This window comes from Lonchura striata, chromosome 2, assembly GCF_050655825.1.
Source record: "Lonchura striata isolate lonStrDom1 chromosome 2, ASM5065582v1, whole genome shotgun sequence".
NCBI classification, from domain to species: domain Eukaryota; kingdom Metazoa; phylum Chordata; class Aves; order Passeriformes; family Estrildidae; genus Lonchura; species Lonchura striata.
The window spans coordinates 91,329,857-91,353,858 of NC_140704.1; the positions used below are offsets into that span (position 1 = coordinate 91,329,857).

The following is a 24,002-nucleotide window of genomic DNA, read 5'->3' on the forward strand; positions in this document are numbered from 1 at the left end:
CAAATCTGAAAAAACAGGGAAGTTTCAAAGGGCCAGAAAAATATGACCCAAGACATATTCAGCAGGAAACCTAACATAAATCACATTGTTTCTTTTCTGAACATGTTAATATAGGAGATCATGACATCATTCTGAAGCGACCCAACCTCCTTATCAAAGCCAAATAGCTGCTGCCTTCAAGAGGTTAAACAGTTTTCCATTACATATCCGACTAGGCTCCACACACTGCACTGTAACATGCAATACACACACACAAAAATATTAGTGTGGGTCATGTTAAATTGGCCTTTCATCTAGCGCTCTTCTTCACTGAAACTCAGGTGCCTTACAGAGGTGGGTGGAGAACATGATCTATTTTTACCCATGGGGAAACAGGTCTGTTACTGGCCAAGTGGCTAGCAAGTCTGGGAGCAAATTTTCTTCTATCTGCTCCAAAGTTTAAACTGAAGTATTTCTCTCTACATCTGTCTGGTTAGATGAAGATCCTTACCCTAGTGATTTTGCTAATTTATATATTTTTTCAAAGGACCCTAAGATTCAGGCTCTTTGTTCAGTATTGCCCAGACACTGACTAGAAATAGTCCTTATAAAACACAAGACCAAAAGCCAAACAGTGAGAGAAGGACACACAGGGAATGGCCGATGTTACCATTAGTAAGCAAGGCACAGCTACCAAGGGCAGATATTCACTTATGTGTATTGAGTTTCCACACATTTAAAAGCTTATTATTTCCCTTGCTCTTTTCTTTGGGTTGCAAAAATGCCAATTCAATCATTCCTTCTGCACATAGCACCTTTTCTAAATCATCAGTCATTACATTCCTGATGCAAATAAAGTGTGCCTACATCTTTCTTAGAGTACAATCGCCAAAACAGATACAGCACTCGAATTTCACAGTACAGAACAAACCAAAAGGTTCAACTTCACATCTTCCATGACCAATTAGTCATGCCAATACATAGACACACCTCTTCTTGTCAACCATACTGCAGTGTCGGCTTTCATTTTATAATCCATGGTGAGGAATGGAGTGGCAGAAGAAACTTGACAGATGTTCTCCACATTTTATTTTGATCTAAATATAAAGCATTCAACTTATTCTTCTAAATCAAATCCTATTCTCCCAGACCACCTTTCCAACATTTTAGATTTTTCTGAATTGCCATCCCACCTCTGTGTAACTGCATTTATTCCCAAATATGTCTTTAGATTTCATAACCATATGCCAATTAGCAAGTATGAAAAAGAAGAGTTAGCTGAGGCAATTTTACAAAATCCCATACAATATGCTTTCCTTGCTGAAAGAGAACTACTGAAAAACCTCTGGCTACTGTTAACCTAATGAGTTTACACACATCCTAAAATAGTTTTTTTTATCTAGGTCGTATTTCCTTAGTTTGCTCTGTAGCAGTATCACATGTGGCTTTCTCCAGTCCACAAGCTTCCTGTTAGACAGGATATTACATTGCCTTGATTCTGCATTTCTGATCTGCACAGAACCATAGAATGGTTTGGATTGGAAGGATCCTTAAAGACAACCCAGTTCCAGCCCTCCACCATGTTCCACCAGAACAGGTTGCTGAAGCTCCATCCAGTCTGGCCTTGAATACTTCCATAACATCTCTGGGCAACCTGTTCTCATGCCTCACCACCCCAGAATAAAGTTCTTTTTATATCTAATCTGTAGCTACCCTCTTTCAGTTTAAAGCCATTACCCACTGTCCTATAATTATCTGCCCTTGTAAAAAGTCCCTTCTCAGCTCTCTTTTAGCTACCTTTATGTACTGGAATGTCTAAGGCCCCTGGAGCCCTCTCTTCTCCAGGCAGAACAGCTCCAAATCTCTCAGCCTGTCTGCACAGGAGACATCCTCCAGCCCTCTGATCATCTCGGTGTCCCTCCTCTGGACTGCCTCCAGCAGGTGCACCTGGTCTCTTTGCTGGAGGCCCAGAGTTTGACACTGCACTGCAGGTGGGGTGTCACCAGAGCAGAGGGGCAGAATCCCTCACCCCTCACCCTGCTGCCTAAACTGCTTTGGATGCAGCCCAGGGCATGCTCATCCTTCTGGGCTGGGAGTACACATTGCTAGGTCACGCTGAGCTTCTCATCCCTAACAAAACCAATCCCCACCCTACCTGTATTTGTATCCCAGGCCAATTCTCCATCTCCCCACCTCCTGCTTATATACAGGTCATGATGTTCTTTGGTATGGAATATCCCTTTGGCCAGTTTGGGTCAGCTGAACCAGCATGCTCCCTCCCAGCTTTTAGCACACCCCCACACCGTCAAGAGCATGAGGCACTAAAAATTCCTTGCCTTGGAGTAAATTCTACTTAGCAACAACTAAAACATCAGTGTGTTATCAACATAATACTCATACTGAATCCAAAACAACTCTGTACCATCTACTAAGAAGAAAATTAATTCTATCACAATCAAGACCAGGACATCATTTAAAAATGAAGAAAGGTTTATTTGAAACTTATTTAAACCTAAACAAATTTTAGCAAGTCAATCTAAAATGCTGACCAGATTCACAGCCACAATGTTTGTAGAGTGCAAAATATAACTCTCATATTCAAGCAAGTGGCTAAACTGAATTGTCTCAATATTTGCATTCCTATTATGCAGAGAACTTTATTCTGATACATTTAATGTTTAAAACAGCAACAATCATGCAGAGCTATGCCCAATGAAAAAGTTATCCCTACTTGTCACACCACTCCACTTACCACTTTCACCTCTTCCTAAATATAATACAGATTGACTGTATTATTTTTTAGCCACCTTTCTCATCTGTGCAGTCAATTTCTTTTGTATTCAGTGCAAAACCTTCCCACACATACAAAATCATGCACATGTCATAAAATATGGAGCCAACTCCATTGCATCAACTTTTTTTTCTACTAATTAATTACAGCGGTATGACCCTGCACAAGGTCAGAAAAATCAGTGTAAGAGACTAAACAGAAAAGTATTAAATTATTAGGGTGCCATTAAATGCTGAAGAAAACATATTTGTAACACTAAGAAAACCACATTGTCTTCCTGTTATTCCTGAAGTAACCAAAAATACATAAAAAACCCAGAGTGTACAACAAAACAACCACAGTTTTGTTTCATAAGTCTCCATGACTTTATCTTATACAAAAAGACAGCAAGGGGGGAAAAAATCATTTGAGTAAATTTTTCTTAAGGGAGACAATCCAAAGATTTTTTTTTTTCCTGCATGCACTTTGTCTCAAAAAAAAAAAAAGATTCATAGGCATCATTTATAATAGAAACAGCAAAACCATAAAGACAGGTATTATGTTTAACAGCTGTTAAGTACACACTGCTATCATATTATCTCGCCAAAACTTCGGAAAAAAGCTGTCAAGGTAACAGTTGCTTTGATCAGACTGACATCTAAAGTGCATGTCATTGCTTTTCTTGGCCTTCACTAACAGGTTGTTCACCAACCCGGCGATGATTCTGGCACACACAGCCATGCAGCAGCACCTTCCTCTCACAGGCCTCCTGCTGCCCCTGGGGACAGGACTCAAAGCAGCACAAGCTGACACAAGCAGCTTCGGCTTGTGCTGAAGAAAGGCACCAAGAGTGATAGGATCCACAGAGGTATTTTAAAGTATGATTTTTAGAAGTCAAATGTAAAATGCACCCCAACCTGTACCCCCAAATCAAGACTACTGAAAAGCACATTTTCATGTTGCTTGAGAGCACTATACTGCTGGAAAGCACCAGAAAAAAACCAAAGATACAAGACAGTCTACTGCTCTCACCAGTGAAGTGTCTACTGTTATATTCAGCATCATTACTAAATCACTTTGGACTGTAAGAAATAGCTTTTTCATAATTTAAAACTACCTACACAGAATTGTTCAACTCACCCCCCCCCAAAAAAAAAAAGAGAGAGAGAAAGAGAGAAAGAGAAAAAGCTATCTTTCATAACTTCACAACTGCTCTCCAGAAAGACAAAACCCCAAATTATTCAAAAATCATGAGAAGCGCTGCAGGTTTGTAAAGATGATAGAAATCTTTCTTAACTATCATGATTCAAAAACATTAGTAAGGCAATCAGCAAAACCAGTTTATTTTGATAGCATTAACTTACATCAGCTTTAAGTAGGAGCACAGAGCATCAATCCAGACATGTTTGCCTCCAGTGGGACTATCAACAAAGAGTTGTGTGTTGACTGCTGCGAGCTGGCAGACACCCTCTGCACCTTCTCTTCAGCCACCAGGAAACACTACCCTCATTGTTTTCACAAGTATGCAAAGCAACCAGCACTGGTGTGTATGGAGGATGTGAACCACAGTGAAAAATGCATGAGACACGTCTCAGCTCCTTCAACTGACAAAACATTCACTATGAAGGAATATAGAAGCCAAAAAAAATTAATGTTTGTGTCAACAAAAGTTTTTTGTTTGCATTGTTTGTTTATAAAGAGTGGGTAGCGTAATGTTTCCATTGCAATAGGCTATGAAAACATAAAGACTGAGCTGTACTTTGCTCCAGAAATTCCACTTTTCTATACAATTTCAACTGCAGTCTTGTCCGCTCACCCCTTGCTAGGAAGAGCTCAGGTAGGACCAGCAGCTGATGCACATCCCTGACACTGCAGCCAACACATTTCCTGTGTAAAGAGCACTGACTTTGGACCTCACATGCAACTCTTCACCACAAGTCACAAGAAGCTCAGGAGACATCAGATGGTTATCACTCACTCTAACTGATCAAGTCATCTTCCTCAAAACACATGAGTATGGCAGCAGCAACCAGGCAGCATCACCAGCCCCTCCAGGGTACAAACCAGCAGTAACCCCAGCTACACAGGTGTGTGTGCATAGCCATCTACACAGTGTGAATTGCTTCACTTAGTTCTTATAAACGCAGCTCAGTTTCCATTTTCAAAATACTGCTCTTTGCTAGAAAAAGTGTACACAATATTAACGAGGGCCCCTTCAACTGAGAAACATGGGGCTTTAACATTTCCTAGTCTTCCCCAGCTCATGAGAAAAGACTAAATGTTTCTAGACCTACTGAGTAAAAACATCCTATTTAATAATGAATGCAAAATAGCTAAATACATAACTACATTAAAATCAATGACAGCTGCCCTCATAAATTTTACATTCTGTAAAATTGCATGCCCTATGATCAATGTTTTTTTCAACAGCATGCAGAGGGTCCAGGAGAGCTGCCTGCTTTATTCTAGGCTTAATATTCAAATGAATAATCTGTTACCTCTCTTTCTCTGATCTGATGCAAGCACCCAGACCATAGTAAAGTTTACAGGTGTGGATAGCATGGGAGAACAGAGTTTAGGGTTAAAAAAAAGCATGTGAGTTATTCCCATACCCATTTTATTAATTTCCACTGATAATTACTAATGGAACTACAGAGTGAAATAACTACAAATCAGAGATGATCAGAAGGATCCAAAGTTAAAGACATTAAAATATACAGTCTTAATGGTACTTAAAAGACAACAACCTCTGCCTTCCATGGGCCAAGAAATCAGTTTTCAAGTGTTAACAACTGCAGAATAATAAACGTACAGCAACTCTATCCTATATGCAGAGAAAGAAAACGGAATTGCTCTACTTCTAATCAAAGACATAGATTTTTTTGAGTTCACACACACAGAGTATTATAGCAGGAATGACAGCACATTACTTAAGAGTGAGAAAAGTGGGAGGGAGAGGTAACTAAGCAAGATCCTAAGACTTGCCATTCACAAGAGGCAGTACTTGAAATAAATCAACCAGTAAATTTGCAAAAGCAAATGTCACATTTACACAATGCTTCCCAACATTTACAAAGGGCATAAATGATATTAATATTTTCTCACAAAGATAATAAACAAAGTGCTAAGTGGTAGAAAATCCCCAAAGTAAAACCACTGCTCCACACATCTAATTATGTCTCTTTGGACACTGAGAAATCATTTCTTGCAGCACTTTGGCATGAGATAGTCCACTGTCTATTCAGCTCTATAGCTTCATTGCAAAAGAAATATAAATATTGGAGTTCTAAATTAAATAATTTGTGGTTGTATACAAGCTAAAAAAGGCTGCTTATATATTTACCAATTTAGGAACCAAATGAAACTATAAAAAAACCCTCAAAAATCTAACAGGAAGTAGTTTCTTGCACTATGTAATTAGCACTTGTTAATCAAAGAGGAAAATGAAAAAATTGTATTCTTGTCCACAAGATTTTACTGTCATATATCATCTCACATTACATTATTAGCCCCCAGTAAGTAATGGAAATCTTAAGAGACAGCTGTTTAAGAGGTGAACAAGCATATCATAACTCCAAAGTACAAAACAACACATTGCTTATTAGGAGGACTTTAACTCAGGGAACAGATAAGTTTACAGCACATAAAAGTAAACCTTTAGAAAAAGTTACCCTAGGGCACAGAAGTAATAGAGACAACCTCCTCTGGGGGAAAAAAAAAAAAAAAAGTCTGGCCTAGAGACTCAGTCCTTTGAAAATATTAATGTTCTATTTAAAAACAAAATTTTGTGGTGAGGGAAATAAATAGTGAAGAGGGAATGGTTTTCTGCCTTCTGCCAGATTTAAAGCTTTTCAGTAAGACTGTCTGTCAGTGTCAACAGGAGAAAACATACCCAAACCAACAAGCTGCTTGGCTGAGCATATGTCTTCATGCACAAATACTAACCCTCCCACAGAAATTCTAGTTTTGGATACATGCATCTGCCTCCAGGCAAAGCTCTGCTGCTTGCAACAGTATCTGAAATTTGGCTGAGCTGACAAATGACTATCATTTTTTACTTGCAAGAGTAGCAAGATCACTTTAAACAACAGCAGCAACAAAATATTCCGTTCTTCTAAGGAAAATGAAGAAGGCAAACCTTTTCTGGCTTCAGGTGAGATAATGGTCCCTAATTCAGGAAGTTTTGTTTACCATGAAGGAACACAGGAAACATTACGCTATCAAGTTTCCAAAACAATGGATTCAGTTAGTAATACAGATCCCAATTTTTTTCTTGTCCCTTTTTTGTAGTCAGTAACTACATTCAGGTAGTTGAAACAGAATTCTGAGAGCCATTAACACTGTCAAAATAAGGATGAGGAAGCTGCGACAATAACCCAATGAATTAGCTTTTCTTAAAAAAGCACTGCTGTTCTAATGCAGCCTTTGGCAATGCAGCAATCCAGCCCACAGTTCCCCAAATCATGCTGCAAACCTTCAGGTTTCTTCCTAGAAATATCCCATTTCATTTGATTTACTAATTGCTGAGTCAGTCAGCTGTTTGCAGCATCTTTCTTTTTACAAGCACAAACCCAAAATATACTTCAGTATTCAGGAAGCAAGGTATGCAGTTTACATACACATCATTCTTAAAATAAGTGGGGGAAAAAAAATCAAGAATGCTGAAAATCAGCACTGCAGCTCAAGGACTGCATAACAACATCCCTAGTCCCTAAGCATTTGGTCTATCTCCACATTCTGACAACATCCCAGTCACAGATTCAGAGCTAATTCAGCACAGAAATAAACTGCAATTGAGAATTTTTTGCAAACTATTTCACAATACTTGCCTAAGGAAGGGAAAGAATGTCTGGGAAAAGACTTTATTTCAGCAGCAGGAGCAAACACATGAAGCTAACAACATAATTTTTAAATTTTGAGAGTTGCCACTGTTCTTACACTAAATCTCAACATGACTATTATGTAGTAATTATTTCTTGTATTTTGTCCAATTCTGTAGTGTTTTTCAGTTACTCTTTATCAGTTTTCCACCTCAATTTTACAAGCTCTTTAGCAGCTGGGCCACAGACATTGTTAATTGCATCATAACATCATGAGGAAAGGATTATTAATCTATTATTTGGCAGAATGCTTCAGGGAATGAGAAACTTTCATTACTGGAAATCTCCACCAGTTATTCAGATATGAATTTGACCATTTAGAATTTTCAGTAAGTGGAAAGACATGAGCTGCTTCCCTTAACATCTGACTGATTCAGGGCTGAGGAATAACTCTTGCTTGGATATTCCAGAAAGAGATGAAACAGCCATATTCTATATAGAGGCTCATCCTAGCATACATCAGAATCTAGGTAGCAATGTGAAAGCAAGCAGAATGTTGAAGCTTCTAATCAGCCCCTAAAACCAAAATTACTGAAGATAAAATAGTGCAATAAGCAGGCTAGGCTCCCACTATGCTGAAGGAGAGTCAGGATATTGAGAACTATGACTTACAGAAGAATAAAATCAGAACTTTTTATGAATGGATCTGCTATGCTATAGGACATTTCAGCATACATCAAAAGTGAAAGAAGGCACCTTTAAAAAATACAATGAAATGAAAAGCAATTAAAAAAATTATTGTATTGCTTTTTTCAATCAACACTGAATTCCTTTGGACACATGGGAAAAAAATTTGGAAGCACTATAATGTCTTAAACAACTTATCCCAAATTGTTTAACTTAGCATGCAGCAAAGCAAGCAGGGAGCTCTCAATACTTCTGCCAACTTCATGACAGACCAAAGCAAAGCCTCCCAACTCATTCAGCCCTCAGCTCAACTGTTTGACAAAGTTATATGCTTTGCAAATGACTCCTCAACATTGGCTCAGGTGGAATGTATCAACTAACTTTTTGTATAGGTTATGAAATCTACTATGCTATTTAAAGACTCAAATTCAAATCATCACTAGTAACTAAACTAGAGAAAGCAGTGTCAGCTGAAACAGCATTTCTAAAACCTTCCTCTGCAACTGAAAAACCTCAGGCTTGCAAATTCCTCCCTGTGAGGCTCCCACCAAAACAGCAGATCCATTTGTCAAAGTAACTGAGCTGGGTTTCCATGATGATGATAGACGAACATTTAGCTTCACAATACTTCAATATAAAATTAAGAATCAACTTATAAGTAGTAGTTCAAGGGTTTAATCAGCTTCAAAAGAACAGTAAATGCTGAGAATGGGCATTTGCTTTTCAAGCTGAAGTGTTCCACACACCAAGAATGCTCAAACTAGTGATTTGTCAGCATTGCTCTTAGATTTGTAGCAAAAAGTGTTGCACACTTCCAGAAAGCAAGTTCTAAATAAACTCTAAATAAAAATATGATGACTTAAATACGATCCTTTCAGCAAAAGCCTTATCAATCTTCCACATTAATGGGAAAATTACATACAGAATGGAAAATTAAATTTGAATTTCCAAACCATAACGACATTCTGCTAATTCATCAAGAATGAATATGGCAAAAAAGTTTGTAAAAGGCTTACAGTTCAATGTTATCTTCAGCACACAAATGCTAAAGAAAATTACAAGTATTTAAAGAACACGTACATCTAGCTTCTTATAGATGGTCCACGGTTTGGAATACCATGTAACTTTTTGCTCAAGAGACATCATGTCTTATCTAAATATATATACTGTCTTTCCCACCTCCCCAGCAATTATTCCAACACACCCCAGGACTATATTGGTGTGCTCCATGCTGTAAATGAAAGCAGAGAATGTGACTACTCTATATTTTACTGGGACATATAAATCCATCCCAGATCTTGCAAAGATCCCACAGGTATTTTTCTGGAAACTAAATCCTATGTCAAGAGTAAATTTGCTCTTGTCAGAGTCCAGAGGGGCAAAAAGAAGGTCAAACTGTTCTTTTCCTATGTAAAATTGGCTGGACAGGCAAACCATGCTAGTCAGAAATTTTACCTGTCAATAGGTAAATTGTCCCCAGTCAACACTTCCACATTCCCTTCACAGTTCTGGATTTGCCATCTCTTTTACTAATTACCTTCCTATACCTCTGTAACGTCACTATTTGACAGGAGAAATAGTGAAGAATTAGTTAGCCACTGAAATACTTTGTTATCTTCTAGAGCAACACATTTCTTGCCAACTTTTCTGTTCCCTTTTGCTACAGGTTTTATGTTGCCCAGTATCTATCTGCCTTTATTTTGAGCTCCTGATGAACAGCTGCCAAAGCCTCTAATTCTGACACAATGCAAACTACTTTTATCTGCTAAAATATGCTTGGTAGCATCACTCATGCCATCCAACCCCAACCCCAATTCTCCTCAATCTCAAATATTTTCTCTTTGAGACAATCTACTTTTGTGACAGTTCTCCACAAAGCAATGTCTCATTATCAGATCTTTTTTGGTTTGGGTTTTTTTTGTGGTTTTTTTGTTTTTTTTTTTAAAGCAGAGGCCTAGCCTTTAACCATTTACAAGGTACATACTTATTGAAATAATTCCAGTACAGTTTTTCAATATTGTGACCCAGTGATTTACTTATGCTTTGAAAAGTATGCCAGTGACCCATGAACATCACCAGAATGGCAGGAAATTTGAGTGCAGCACGATGTTTTATATTACATGCAATTTGGAATTTTTTTGCTAACATGCAGAGTAATCCCTGTTAGAAAGACCAAAATAAACATATAATTCAGATACCATTACCAAGAGATCAAAAAGTAGTTACAATGCACCTTAAGACAACCTATACTTTTTCTTAGGATTTAGTAATTTCAAGGCTTGAAGTAACCAACTCCTTTCATGATTACACTGGTTTGTGCCAAGGAAGTTGTTATTATATATTACATGTACAAAAAGCAGATAATTCATGTAAAAACTGCAATGAAAGTATAGGTGACAGCAATGTTAAAAATATGTCCATTCTTACACTAAAATTTCACTTTAGTAACAGTCAAGTCTTTAAAATCATATCAGCTCCTAGCATTCATTCAGAAATGTCAAGAATATTGCTTATATCCTTATTTGCAATATAAGAAGTCTTTCTTAAGTGTTGCTATGGCACTACACTGTAGAAAACATGTCCACCAAAGAAACAAGGTCATAACTAAACATCCAACAACAGAACTTGAAAGTTCCTTTATTAAATTTTTGAACTTCAGAAAGTTGTCTTATTAATGATCTCATACCACTTTTCTGTGCAAGTAGCTGTCACAGTTAAGAAAGATATCTCAGTTTTCCCAATAAGAGTAAGGTACCCAATTTAATTTTAATGCAGGAAATATTAGCACAAATACAGTAAAGTAAGATTCTTTCCTTCCTTTTTCTCATGCAATTCAGAAAGCAAATAACCTAGGTTATCAGTCTCCTTAATTACATCAGCTTACATACTTTATATGCATGAGCAATACATTAATCTTCTCATCTAGTCTATAGTCTGCTCTCCTGTGCTCCTCTTTGGTTTTCCAACAGAGGAACAGGAGATGTCATACTTACAAAATAGTCACTTCATCAGCTAATTGTCTCTTCTACAAGCAGCTTTCAACTATTCCCATTAAGAATAAAAGATACAAAAATAACTCTTTCCATAAGTTCAGACCAAACAGTTCCTAAGCAAACTGTGGAAATTTTGTTTCAGGGAGAAGAAATATGATCAACCATTCATTAATATAAGTAGAGCAGTTTAACTTTTACCACTATGCTCTTCTAATTAACTGCCCTGTAGCAGCAGCTGGATACTTTTTTATAATTTAAAAGGAGCAGCTGCAGTACCAGCCACAGCACACTGAAAAAAAATTTTAAAAGACTGACAGAATGTTGACGTTTAGAAATAAATTGTGGTCTATCTGCAAACAGATCTTGTCAAAACTATTTATCCTGCCTTGTGGAAAGCAAAACTTTTGGGTTTTTTCTCCCACAGAAAACAATAACCTCAGCACCTTGCTGCTGCCCCTTACAATCACTCCTTTATTCCTCCACCTGCAAAATGTCCATTCCCCTCACAATACCAAGACATCTTCCCCATGCCTCTTAATTACCAAATTGTCAATGGGTATCAGATGCTAGGGTTCGTTCCAAGGTTTGGGTATCCCATCTGGCCAGTCAAAAGCAAGGCTCGCTGCTGAACTGGAAGGCTAGAAAACAACAGATAACTGTTGAGTTGCCTTTTTTCAATTTCCTCCAAAATTGTGTAAATTTAGTATTTTGGGGATTTTCACCCATCAGGTATTACTAAAAGCCATCTATAAATTGGAGCAGGAGAGTGGTGGGGGCACAGGGTAAGAATGAGAGAGGGCTGAGGGTGAACAGAGCAGGAGATCAAACTGTCTTGAAAAGGCAACCGTTCCCTTCCAGCCAAAACTATTTTTGTTGCCTGACTGGGGCAATCTTTGAGTAAAAACAGTATTAGCTTTTACAAAAAGGATTACCACATCTTAATGTCACCACACTTGACATACAATCAGAAAACAGGCAGACAAACTGTGGGCAGGGAACAGAATCCCAGCCAGTGGTGGCACGCCCAGGGAAATGCCCCTCCCATCACTTAGGTGTGATTTGATCCATACATATTGCAGGCAAAACCAAAAGTTTTCAAGTTTTCACTTTTTGTGTATTAAAATTCCATCCTTAACTTTCCTCTCTCTTGAAATAGCAATTTAAAGAAAAAAAATTTTATACATCTTAAGCTTTCTTTTTGAAGCTGAACAGAAAACAGTATTTCCTCCATAAACCTTCATTTACAGTGGATAGAAAGATTTTTCAGACATATACAGAGTTTTAACACAGAAGTGTTTTAAAATTTCCCTAGTCTACACACAGTTGACTTCATAAGCTTGGAGACTTTTCATTTATGTTCCTCCATAAACATTCAAGCTTTTACAAATTTTTTTGGCTTTTTACCCGTCCATCTGAAACAAATCCCTTCTGGAAAAGGAAGATAATTCTTCAACAAGTACGCGTAAGACTGGCTAAACTTCTCCAGTTCCAGCCACCATCAAAAGAATTAAACTCCTTTCCTTAAAACCTAAGACTTGGAAATGGAAATTTTAAACATAGTGTTTGCCAGTTGAGCCATTGTGATGATATCCTCTTCAATAAGCCTGACCATAACTAGACTTCAATCTACTTCAAATACACCAGTCTTCCTTTTGCTCTTAAAGCCTTGCCTCTCTACTGTGACATATCCTAAGTTTTACCTTTTATGTAACAGTTTAATAAATTGTTAAAACATAAAGAAACTCATTAAGCTATTCAAACCACATTGAAATATCTTTAGTAAATTCGATTATGTCAATAACACATGTGAAGGAAAATAAAAGATCTTACATCTTTTCTGGATACTCTCCAAGCACCAGTACAGTAAAATGAACATTCTCAGTTAGCTGACTTTGAGGTAATTTCCTTTTTTTTAAAATTTAAATACTTGAGTTACACTAAAAGTGATGATTTTCTGGAAAACACTGAGCTTCACTTTCAGACAGCCAGATCTCTAAGAAAAGTGAAACCATGTATCAAAACCCTGAAATTACTCTATCATTTTGACTTCCTTTGGATACATTTCTCCACTCTCATTCTTGAATCACTACCACGTTCTTCTGAATAAAATTAATGATTCAAACAACCACTCATCACATACCCAGACAAATGGAAGAAATAGAGAAATCACAAATCATGGAAACCGATATGCTACAATAATAATTGAAATAAACTGTTTTAAACTAACAATTAGTCAGCATTTTACAAGTGACAGATAAAGGAGCAAACAGACTCTTAGAATAAGGAGAAATTCCTCTTGGGTTTGCTCCATAGAAATATACCACACAGCTCATCCCTGCCGACGGAAGCAGCAGTGAATCATAATTTCATTTGCCTCTGCAGTAAAAGATGGTTTGGTTGTAAGAAAGTTGGTTTCAAATATTTTTGCAGTCACAGAGTTGAAAATTCAGCTATGAAGACTGCAAGGTCAAACATTTGATTTGGAAATAAGTGCTTGATGTGGTATTTAACTCTTCTGCAGAGAAGTGGTCATAAAGAAAGTTTGTTCACCCTAAAAATCATTCCATTGTGGATTCTTTTATTAAAAACGCTCATTATCCAAACTAGCAGATTACTGCAAACTAGTGACCACAACTCACTGCTATTCAACTCTACTGCAAATAACATGAGGTATGCTATACAAAAAACAAAATAAAATGCATTGTTTTCCTGGCAGAAGGCAAGATGTTTTATGAAGTTTTCCATACAGAGGAAAGTGTGGTTAAAAAAGGAGTCCTTAAATGCCTCTCAAATATACATAATACTCACAAAATATAGAGAAACCATTGTTTCAAGCTCTTAGAAGCTCCTACTGTGTTTGGGAAAGCACAGTTAGGGGGGAAGAATGAATAGTCATAATAGTCTAAAACTGCATAAGAAAGCTTTGATATGATCCAAAGCAAGAAAATTACATATTGTTGTACTTTCATGAATCAGATCCCAGCTGAGATTGGGTCAATTGGTTTCTTGCACACAGCAGATTTCAAGCATTAACTGCTTGCAGAAGAGTGATTAGTTTTTCCTGGACATGGAAAGACAGAATAAAGATGTGATTTGACAGCTCTGCAAGATCCAAAAGCAACTAAAAGAAAGAAACATGAGGAGGAAAGGAAAGAAAATAAATAATGTCTAGTAACAAGGGGGTTGGTTTAATGGTTTTTATAGGGTTTCTTTTTTTAAAGGTTTAACAAACTCAATGCACAAGATTACTTTGTTTCCTGTGGGCATTGGTTTCCGTAATTTTTTTTAATTAACTACTGCAGGTATAAAGATTTTATGATTTAGAACTGCAGCACAAAATTAGATCTAGAATCTAGCAAGTATAGTCTGTTAGAAAAAAAAAAAGTTTTGTGCTGAATCTGCATACATTGCTTTAAAATGCTTTAACTAGCTCTGGTTGCTCACTAGTCTTTTTGAATTCTTGATGGTTTCTAAACACTCTTTTTCATTTGATGACATGATACCATAGCAGAATAATGTGAATATTACAAAATAACATTTGAATTTGTAATAACAAAAAAAAAAAAGGCAAAAAAAAAGCTGTACCACATACCACATCTTTCAAATATCCAAGTTAAGATTTTCATCAGATGCTCTGATGTACCACATTTCAGTATCTTCCAACTGCACTTTTGCAAGAATTGATGGATTGCTTAATATTTTCTGCAGGAGTCCATTAGTGTCACTGGACAGTCGTGGTACCAAATGCTTTTCTCTTCTTTAACGTTTTGTACAACAACAAAGTTAAAATACAAGTAGTATTTTAACTACCAACACACAACTTTAGACTTGATAAAATATTAATGCAGCTCCCAGCAATTCAATGAATCTATTCACAGTGAAACATGAAATACAAATTTTAGAGCACACAAAAACCTATAATGAACACTGTTTTTTCTAAAGCTATACTAAGAATAATTTTAAGCCCTTATAACATCAGTTGTTTTGAAGGCTAGATTATCAGCCATTTAGTTCTGGAACTCTGTGTAGCCTAAGCTGTCTTTAAGATGATGTTATCTATACAGTTTTAAATTATTTTATTCCAGTGTCCATAAAACTTGTGATAGCATACATAAATCCAATTTGATGCTGAAAAAACCCAAAAACCGACCAGCTAAAACATTTTTGATGAGTATGTCATCTAATAGCAGCAGCTGTCCCACTCTGTTTTGTTTTAGCAGGGAACTTGATAAAGAATGAAGAATTCCTGAGCATCCTTCATGCCACATTGTTCTCCCTGTTCACTTCAGTGTGCAATCAAACCACAGTAGAAGTTGCAGGAAAGGGACCACTGAGCAACTTGGAGTTGTTTTCTCAAAGCTATCTCAGACCACATTTCCAAAAGGTTGCCAGGCTGTTCTTCTAAGAGGACAGATAATTAAACCTAAGTCTGAAGCAAATGTATATCTAACTTACTTGATTTTCCTATCTGTAACCCTGCATATAGACACACAACACTAGAGCAAGGAACAAGTCCCAGTAAGAATTTAAAGGCCTTTCAAAGACTCTAAGAAGGTACAAAGAGTGCATTTTTGACCTGCATTAAGGCTCATGGAGAAGGTACTGTGCTTTCCTATTCCCTACAGTTATTGAACAACCGCGTATTTTTCCTGCCATTTCTGAGACTTTCAGTTCACAAAAATAAATCTCAAAATCAAATATTTAGAAACATCAGCCTGAAAAAGTTCTTCAATTTTATAACCATTCTTTGCAGACAGAGGGCCTTAAGGGATGACTTCTTTCTTTTTTCTTGAAATATGTATTTCAAATAAATTTATTTAAAGCATAGCACCTCTGCTGCACTGTAAGAAGCTTAATAATTTGTTATATGATGCGTATATATCCACATTATCTTCAGAATTTGAAAAGAAAATTTTACTAAATTATTACTAATATAAGTACCCAGCTTTCTAAAATTTCTCATCAGCAAGACCTGAAGAAAAAATTGCAAGATTATATTGGAAAAGGGGTGAACAAAATTACACACTGCTAGCAGGGGTGGGGGTTTTCTTTGCTGTTCTAAGTAGAGCTGTTATTTAAGTATCAGCTTGGGACTGCTCTGGTGTGCCATCTTCAACCATTTCTCAAAGATAAGACAGCAGATATTTGAATCATTCACATGACACAATAGACAGTGGCCTTTAAAACCACAAAGTCATCTGAAAAAAAAAAGTTATGTGAAAAAGCATACTTCATTTCTTTATGGCAAACTCACAGACTGGACATCCAAATTAATATTCCAATCAGGGGAAATAATTCCTAACAGAAGTATTGTCTGGAAACAGTAGTTAAAGCTGGGTTTGGCACCTAAAATTAGGTTTCAGCTTCTGTGTTTGAAAAGTGTATCAATCCAAATTACCCTGAGTATGTAATGAACTTAAAATTAAATAAATCCATTAGTTTAATTTTAACTTAAATGGGTCCTTAAAGATACTTTAAAAGTGCTCCATCAGTGAATGTTCTCAATTGAATGTATTTAACGAAGAAACATAATGAACAGGATATGCACATAAGAGCCTGGGCTGTTCTTAATGCTAAATTATTCATAGTGGCAATCAAACTGATGAATGTCACAGAGTAAAAAGACAACTCTGATCAATCTTATTTTTTTGCCCATAACTTATAAGCATTTAGGCCATCAGAAAAATTGGAAGCCTATTGTACATGGGGTTTGTTTACTGTTTTTTAAAAAAGCATCACCTAGAAAAGTTAAGAACTGGTCTAATGAAATTACATCTACTTGTTACCCACTTTAGGTTGGGGTGAGAGGCAGCTCTATGCTTGACCTTAATCCTTGCTCACCCTGGCCATGGTAGTTAAACTCATTTTTGAACACTGTTGAGGAGACACCTGGTCAAGGGAGGGGATTGTCCTGCTCTTGGGCAGCCTCACCTGGAACACCATGTTCAGTTTTGGGCACTACAATACAAGAAAGACATAGAACTATTAGAGAATGTCCAAAGGAGGAAAACAAAGGCGGTGAAGGCCATGAGGGAAGCTGAATGAGAAGTGGATGAAGTCACTCTGTCTGTTCAACCTGGAGGAGACTGAGGGGAGACCACATCAGGGTTACAAATTCCTCATGAAGGGAAGAGGAGGGGCAGGCATTAATCTGTTCTCTGTGGTGACAGTGACAGGACCTGAGGGAGTGGCCTGAAGTTGTGTCTGGGGAGGTCTGGGTTGGACAAGAGGAAAAGGTTCTTATCACAGTGGTCAGGCACTGGAAGTGCCTGGGCTCCCCAGAGGAGTGGTCAACCAGCCCAACAAGGTTCTAGAAGTGTTTGGACAATGCTCTCGGGCACATGGTGTGACTCTTGGGGATGGTCCTGTGGAGGGACAGGAGTGGGACTTGAGGACATTTGTGGGTCCTTTCCAACTCAGTGTATTCTGTAATTCAGACCAATCAATACTAAATACTTCTTCGTCTTTATAGACATACACAGTCATTCGATCAATTTTTCATTCAGCTTCACCATTCAGGTATGTAATAAGAATTTTCAAATCTCTCTATATATATTGACAATTAATTCCAACTTGTTACCAGTATTACCATCTTTTCCTGGTTTGTTCCTCACAGACGAAAACAAAATAAAAAAACCCAAAATAAACAAACAAACCCTTAAAAAAAAAAAAAGCAAACTCAAAATCCCAACCCCAAAATTTATTTCCTTCTCCCTGGAAGAGTCCTGAAACTATCACTTTCCTTTTAATTGTCAGCATAATTCTGGTTATTATTCACAATTTGCATTAAAGTGCTGCTGGCATACTCAGCGCAGGTTTAAAAGGCATGAAAAAGAGAAAAGATAATAATGACCTGTGGCTATGGAAAAGTAAACAGATTGGGATTCAAGTTCTTCAGGTTCTGTTGGCCTTTGTAATGTGGTGCCTGTAAAATCAGACCAGTATTCCTGCCTCCTGTCAAACTACTTATTGAGAGATATGTATGCGCTCTGTTATTTTCATCATTCCTGTGGCTGATAGGAAGCACCAGCTGAAATTTTGGAGTCTATTCTAATGCACTGTAAAAATAAAAAATCAAGGAACATGACATACCCTCCCGCTTGCCTGTAACAAGTTTTCACAAGCAACTTAGATGCTGAATATCATTCTGACTCAATTGTTCCACATAACCAGGATGACAAATTTTGTCGTATGACTTCATTTACACATCAAGAACCCTGTTACAGGAAGATATATTGGAACTCAACATGAAAATAGTACTGCATCCCATTACAAAGAAATATTTGTACAAAAAACACTAAGAGTTCATCTACAGTAAGAAATCCCATTAAAAAATGTAATTCCTAGAGATTCTACCACTTGCACAGTTTAACCAATATTGGTATTAGTGAAAACAAAGTAAATTTTTCCAAAAAACTTACAATATTACACTTGCTTGCAATTTACAGGACAAAGCCTTATAAAGCAAGATGAGAATTAGGGAACAAAAGAGCAGTTCACACATTCTGCCTCCAAAGGATGCTAACGTTCTTTCAGCTAGACAGCAAAACACTGAACTGGATTATCTTTGGGATAACTTTTCTAAGAGTAACGTTTCTAAAAGTTGATACCAGCAAGAAAAAAAAAAAAAAGTATGAAAACACTTCCCTCCTTAACTAAGAATCAATCTCACAGCAGCTTTACATGAGCCACTCCCAGAGTCTGAATGTGCACAGCAGAAAACTGATGCTGCTTTACATTGTTCTTCTCTAGCAGGATCTCCTCACAGGAGAACACAAATGTCTTGAGGACCTTCAGATTACACGTAACAGCCACACAACACAAGTAGTGTTCAAATTCCTACCTGTATATTTCTCTTAAAAGGTAGTCTGACAATAGATCTAAAACCATCAATGAGAGTTGCTGTGGTCATTAAACACTGAATCCAATGAAAAGGCACCATTACAAAGCTCTCACTCTCGAGGCTAACTTTTTAATTCCAAAAAAAAATGAAACTGACCACTCCAATGCCAAAATGAAATACTTTGGGAAAAAAAAAAAAACCTTTTTTGAAGTCTATGCATAGTCAATTTCCATACCACAGTTTACCGTTTAAAGAAACAAGAAAGAAAAAAAAATAACAACAGAACAAAAAGCGTGTTGTGGCAGAGTTTTTAATAATAGAAAATAAAGTTCTGGATCACAAAAACAAGGTTGGCAAATGGTATCAAAAGCCAGTTTAGGAAGGCTAACTTGCCAAGGATACCTTTTCTCAACTGACCAAGTCTCCAAACACATTTGCTTTCAGTGACAACTGAGGTTATGAGCTAAACACATCTTTTCCATGATGACTGTTCAGTTCTGTTGGTCAAACACAGGAGGAATCAAAATTGCTTTTCCTGCAAGGGACTACAAACTAGCACTCAGTAACATGCATAGTGAAGGGCTTTAGAATTCAAGCTAATTCTCTTTTCTGGGTTATAAAAAGACCTTTATGTGAACCCAATGGTAAGAATGCCTCCATAAGTTGGGAATTCCTACAACAGCACGTGTATGAGATAATTTATGCAGTGCTCAAAGTCACAAGCTTCCAATTTAGCCAAAAGTAAATGCCCCTAAAGAACCTTCATATTTCATACTGCAAAACTGTATTTAAGTAATCAAAAAGTGAATAATAGAGCAGTTAGCCAGCTCTTTAATACATTAGCTAAAAGTATATCAATTCCATTGATTTTTACAATGGGCTGATTCCACATAATGGATTAAGCTCTCTAGAAAGACTGTAAAGGGGAAAAAATGCTTTGCCAGAATTAGTGGAAGATGGTGTCAAAGTGCTTTTATGACAAGCATGCATTTAAAACATTTTATTTGGGGATGCTAAATTTAGAGTACTTCTGTCAGGAATAGACCTGGTGCTAACAGTTGAGTAAAAGCCATGATTTCAATACTGCAGATATATTTTCAATATTTCAGTTATATTTTCCTTTAAGTATTTTATTCCTAGCTATGAAACAGGAAGTTTGAACTAGGAATAAGTAATCAAACTTCAACATGGCAAAAGGTTAACAGCAGAATGCTTCAAGGTTCCATAAATTTAGCAACATTTAAAGGCACTAATTAATGAGCTGAGAAATAAAGTAGAAAATTTAATAGTTATATAGGTTAGTCAAGTATATAAGTCCAAAAACATAACGAACTGGAAGCTGATCAGCCATGATGTACAGGTAATACACTGGCAGATAAAAGTCAATGTTAATAAATGCAGAAGAAGTGTCACTGAAAGTTAAATAATTACTAGTATGGTCAGCAACCTTCTAAATTAAGTAGGCCTAGTACAAACAAGAGGATTACAAGCATCCCTGTGGAACTCGGGGAAGATCTCTGCTCAATATGAGAACATTGCTGCTGATAATTAAAAGTCTCAAGATTCAAAAGCAGCAGTGGCAAGCACTAGCAAAACTGCCTTCATATAAAACTAGTGCTTCATTCTTAATGATGACCTGAAAAAGGTTGCTGCAGCATTAGACTAGGTAAAGAATTAGAAATCAAACAGAAAGGTTCACAAGACAAAGCATGAAAAAACAGTTATAAGAAGACTAAATGTAAACAGAAGGGAAATAATTTACACCTCAAAAATTAAGATGCTGCTCAGTGAAAGCAGGAAGTATACAGTCCAGAGATACTCTTTTTGATACAATGCAAATTTAATATTCACTTGTGTCTAGTGCATCTTTATTATAAAGAATAAGTCAATATTCAAAGGAGGACAGAAAAAATTGACTGGGATGAAGAACATCCCATGTAATGATCCAAGCCTACCTCTATTAAGTACTGGTGCAAGACACATAGCACAACAGGAGTATTCAACATTTGTCTTTAATACTTTTTGTATCTGTCATGAGTTATTCACCTAGATGAACTCCAGATAAACTCCAGTATCACAATTTACCATACTAAAATTAACATGTCAATCCTTCAGAGGAGGGGGGCACCAAAACCACCTCCTCCCAAACAAACTTTAAAAATCAAAGTGCCACATTAGGATGCAAGTGACGCACTATAACTTGGCCTGAAGCACAGCATCACACACCTCCAAATTTTGGTGACAATTAATACAGATAAAAATCTCCAAAATTCTTAATGAAGTTATTGGTTAAGTATGAAGCAGTACCATTTTAAACAGCACCACTACAACTATTAAAAGATATTTTAATGCACCTTACACACAAAAAATCATTTTATTTGAATTTGTAGGCTATTTCTTTTCTTTATAAGCAGTGACAGCTCCTGATCCAGCTCAGCTTGAATCTAGAGATGGTCCCTGCACTTCCATGAGAAGATATCTAAATACACAGGCTGGGGAAGACTGCAGAGCCAAAGACCATACAATTTTGGTCCTGTGAATCAAACTTTTGTGCTATGTGGACAGTCTGACACCATATGCCCTAAAATAAAAAAACAAACCAAAACCCACTAGAAATATAAAATGTAAAATCTGTCAAGAATCCCTTGTCTCTTGAACAAAACATGATGCAAATTGCATTCAAAGACTTTAAGTATTTGGAAGTACTTTATTTTTAGATTAGTGTCCCCAGAGTTACTTTTTGTTCTCAGACCAAAGACAAAGATTACACTCCTTTTGTGAAAGAATAAAAAAAAATATTTTAAAAGTTTACAGCTAACATATGGGTTATCAACATATATGCAACAATGAAAGGACAGCAAGATATTATTTTCCTAAAGCAGCATTTGGTATTTAAATTTATTCTAAATTACCTCTTTTTTTTTTCTGTACAGCTTATTCCCGAAGTCATTTGAACAAATTCACTTTGAGATGATGAGTTGGGAGGAACAAATCTTTGTACAAATGTGAAACGGTACCACCTCACCACTAGGCTAAGAAAGGACTGTCACATCACCATGCTTTTCAAAGCATTTTCATGACTTTTATTAGTGTATTTTAATTGCCCTATTCCTCAAGGTACATGAGGGATAAGGTATACCCATTCATGCAGCTTACAATTCTGAGCAGACAGACATCATCCAGTAACAGGCCATGTGCTGTCCTTATCACCTTGATTTTGTGTGGTGTCCTTGCCAGGTAACGTTTGTATCATTTTTCTGAGGATGACCATGCTGACACAATTTCCCTACTGACAGTAGTTGTTTCAGGTTTACATTCTTGTTTCACAAGTAAGCCTGAGAAAATGCAGCAAACTAATTCAAAGTGCTAGCAATACCACTTTAAAAAAGGCCAGCATCACAGGAGGACACAGACACAATTCCAAGTCACAGAAAATGATGAAGCTGGCACTAGAAAGTCAAGTGCTATCTTCAAGATAAGTAATTCTTTGTATTTACAAGAAAAACGAGTTCTGTGATGTTCCAAGTGTTCGGGGTAGCATGATCTTCAATGTCTTTGCAAAGGGATAAAGTTGAGAGCAGGAATATATAATAATACATGGTTAGTTACATAGTTTTGGTTTACACAGCTGTTGGCTATGTTCGTTTACAGTTCATGTAGTGCCAACATCATTTATATAAACCGAGGAGGCTGTTTCACTCCTGTTCATCCCCATAAAAGTTATTTCTCTCAGCAGCTGCTGCACAAAAACCAGTTTCTATTTCAGTATCTCACGCTATAAGTTCACGAAGTGGCAGGTTCCAGAATCTACTAAAAACAAGTGGGACCTAAAGAAACTTGCCCACGGTTAATAATATAAAGGGGGGGCGGAGGTAGAGGGGGCAGAAGACACGCACTTCTGCTTTCCCAGGAACTGTGGAAGGAGGTAGCAACCCTCTGTTAACACGGCCAAAGTCACATGAAAACCAAGTTCCATTAGGCAACCAATTAGAATGGTTCTTCTCCGACCCTCTTCAGCTTTATGAATTAAAATGCAATAAAATAAGGCTGATCCGGAGCCCAGCAGATAAGAGAAACTCAAAAATATTAGTCACATGTTACGTAATAAACATCAACTGAACGAACTTGATGTGACAGCGGTGAAGAGGTAGAGCCGATGGTGCCCCGGTACTCCCCCCCGCACACGCACAAACAGCCACGCTGCCGGAGGCTGCTGGCACACAGCAGCTCCCGAGCCCTGGAAGCAGCAACAGGACGTCCCCAGCCCCCCGACCCTCTCCGCGGCGAGAGCAGCTCGCAGAGCCGCCGGAAGGCAGCCGCAGGCTGTGTGTGCGCGTCCCCCGCGCCGGCTGCTCCGAGCGGGCACCGCGGCGGGGTCACCCCGCTCCGAGCAAGGGCGGCCGGCCGAGGCGGCGGCTCTCCCGCAGGCGGCCGGAGAGGGAAGAAGCCCGGCGCCGCCTGAACTTGGAGCTTCCCTTCCCCCGAGCCCCAGCGCGGGCGGGAGTGGGGTGGGGGGAAGCGGAACCCGAGGCGCCCGGAGCCCACACTCACCTCGGCCCTCCTCTCCGTCGCTGCCGGGCAGACGTCGGGGCGAGGCGGGGGGCGCCGCCAGCCCCGCCGCTGCCGCTCCGGTCACCGGCGCCCGAGCAGAAGAGTCCCGCAGGGTAAATCCTCCGGGCGGCGGCGGGGACGAGCCGCGCTCCGCCCGCTCGTCGCGGCGGCCGCTGCCTCGCACCAAGTTGAGGCGCGGCCGCCGCTGCCGCCGCGCTGCCGGCGGCCGCCGCTACGGCCCCGGGCAGCCGGCGCCTCCGTTCGCCGCCTCGCTCCGCGGCCGGCGAAGCAGCACCGCACCGCCGCCGCCTCGGCCCCCCTCTTCCTGCGGCTGCCGGGAGCCGCGCTCCGGGCGCAGC

The 24,002-nt window shown here is 38.2% G+C and overlaps 1 protein-coding gene across 5 annotated transcripts in view; it reads right to left on the minus strand.

The window, feature by feature from the left end:
* GALNT1 (polypeptide N-acetylgalactosaminyltransferase 1) overlaps window positions 1-23,784 on the minus strand; it is an 85,954-nt gene extending 62,170 nt beyond the window's left edge. For 2 of the 5 annotated variants that reach the window (XM_021528775.4, XM_021528776.4), the window contains exon 1: window positions 23,644-23,782. The gene's annotated coding sequence lies outside the window, so the exon portion shown is untranslated. Of the gene's footprint in view, window positions 1-4,113; window positions 23,354-23,643 lie in introns of those variants that run through there. The other 3 variants (XM_021528777.4, XM_085573666.1, XM_085573665.1) reach the window with 3 other exon arrangements.
* Window positions 23,785-24,002: the final 218 nt, after the last annotated feature.